Raw genomic sequence first — 2500 nt, forward strand, 5'->3', positions numbered from 1 at the left:
AGAGACTACGTTACATCATTAAGGAAGATGGCGGTGCTATTGATTACTTAAAATTCTAACTTTGTAACTGTTGGACCAAAATAGTTATGTGAGTGTGCTACATAGACAATTTCTTACATGATGAGGAGAATAATGATGAAAATAATGTTTAGGGTGACATAATTAATGTTTGCTAAAAATGGCAACAAAAATTAAGATCATCGCCAATTTCCTCTTTGCAATGTTGCGTCTTTTTTCTCCGATATTGTATTTCTGAAATGGTTTTGAAAAATCACTATCTATTTTGTTTCTAAATTTCATTTATTAACTTTTTACAGTCTACGTATAAGGATTTCTTTTATTTGTGTTTTGAATTTGAAAGAAATCAAATGAAGAGTTTGAAAAATACAAGCAGACAAAGAGTGGCACTTTTTTTTTGGTGACCACCTGATATTTCAAGAAGCGACATGGCACTACTTCTGTTGAAATGTCCACTGTAGATGGTTGGAAAAAGACAACCAGAGTTGATTACCTACACCACCCCCATCTCTCTCCCTCCTTTTTCTTTGTTTAAGGGTTTTACGGCACTTGCAACACATTAAGGTCATATCAGCCCCAGTAAAAAGGAAGAAAATGGGATAGTTAAAAGTTCTAGAATTTCTGTAATCACACTTTGTTTACTTTTATATATGGTGCCTTATATTTTTTATGCAACTTAAATATGATTAACAACGCTCTTGTCATTTCAGAATGCGAGTTTTGTATGTATTGTGCAGTTCCTTTAGCTATTAATGAGTTCTATGTAATAATATGCAATTTAGACAGACATGCTACGAGTTGCTGTTGGTCATTTCTAAAGCGCTTTGTGCATGTTTAGTGGATAATGCGCTAAATAGAAGCTCAAGTTTTTTTGTTTTATTTTTGTTTTATGTAGGGTTTCAGAATTCTACAATGAGAAAATGTTTAATTGTATAATTTTGAGAAGTACAGTCTTGATTAATAGTAGAAAATACTACAGTAAAATTACTTTAAACCGAAAGAAGCTAAACCGAAAAATACCTTAAACCGCAAAGAATTTAATAAATTGTACTAGTTTCTTCATTTTCTTTGTACTAATTCTTACGATGAACCGAAATACTTCTAAGCAGGACTTTCTTTAAACCGAAACAACTTGAGAGCACCTTCCCTTTTTCTCTCTATATTTTTCTTCAAAAATTCGGGAAGGAGGCCACACGTAATAATGTCCGGCGATATTAAACAAAGCGTAAGTATAAGATGAGGGTGATGGGTGGGGTGGGGGTGGGGGGGAAGGCAAACACTTCAATCACTGCACTTGGACTTGGCCAACACCACAGTCGCACAGACTGGAAAAGGAAGACAGCGGGTGACTGGCAGGCGAAAAATGAGGAAAGAGGGGGGGGGTTGGGGTGGAGAATTACGCAAGCGAGATGTTCTCGCTCGTGTGTTGATGCTTTGGAACTGACTGGATTTTCAACACGACAATAAGGAGGGGGGGGGGAGGGTAGACAACTGACCATTGAAATGACATTTCATTTCCACTTTGTTTAAATGTGTGTGTGTGAGGGGGGGGGGGGGGGGGTTCTATGTAATTAGGCCTTTGAACCTAATGGCTTTTCAACAAAAGAGAGATGTGTAGTAGACAGCTTAGCATTGACACGCCTTTTCATTTCCATTTCACTTCACCTCTGAGTAGCTGCCCATCATTCATTATCAATTATCGCACAAGAACTTTCGATCGTATTTTAGCTTTGCTAAGATGTCTAAACTAAAAGAAAGCACTGTGCTTACACGTTTGAGTTTAAAATCAAAATACTATGTGAAGTCGATGAAAAAAAAAGGTGATCAAGCCGGAGATATGTAAAATACACGGCATCCCGAACTCAACTCTTTCAACAATTTTGAATTGAAAACGAAAACCCCCAAAAATATTTTTAAAACACACACACAAAAAAAATAAAAAATAACAATAAAAAAAAAATTAAAAATTAATGGTTACGAAGATGGCATTTATTCAACAACTCCATTTAAGGGGAAACCCATGATACGATTAAATGAGCAAATTCCTTAAATAGTTACTACCCTTGAAAAACATTGCAAAACGGGAACTTGCTTTAAACCAAAATGTCTTTAAACCGAAATGGTTTAGAAGGTCCCCAAAATTTCGGTTTAAAGTAATTCTACTGTATATCATTATTAGCAAGTTTGCCTGGATTTATTTCAAAGGCTTTAGGAAGCAATGACATTTTCATTGAGAGGATTGAACCTGGGGTTATTCTTTCAAACTTAGTGAATTACCGACTCAGTACCACAGCTTGCATAAAGCTAGGCAACAGTGACAATAATACAAACTTATGAGTTCTGTGCTTGACCAAGGATGTTACCCCACTGATTTATGTGTAAAATATGTGCAGTACTTGGTTATAAGAATGTAAAAATGCTGGGATAAAAAGGGTGATCACAACAATGATATTTGATGATATAAAAGTTTGGTTCTATATCA

At 35.5% G+C, this 2500-nt stretch overlaps 1 protein-coding gene across 2 annotated transcripts in view; it reads right to left on the minus strand.

Moving 5' to 3' along the window:
- LOC144974960 (large ribosomal subunit protein uL2m-like) overlaps window positions 1-2500 on the minus strand; it is an 18127-nt gene that overhangs the window by 13806 nt on the left and 1821 nt on the right. The window lies entirely within an intron of this gene.

This window comes from Berghia stephanieae, chromosome 6 (genome assembly GCF_034508935.2).
Source record: "Berghia stephanieae isolate SIO BIC M18660-M18661 chromosome 6, UCSD_Bste_1.3, whole genome shotgun sequence".
Taxonomy (NCBI): Eukaryota; Metazoa; Mollusca; class Gastropoda; order Nudibranchia; family Aeolidiidae; genus Berghia; species Berghia stephanieae.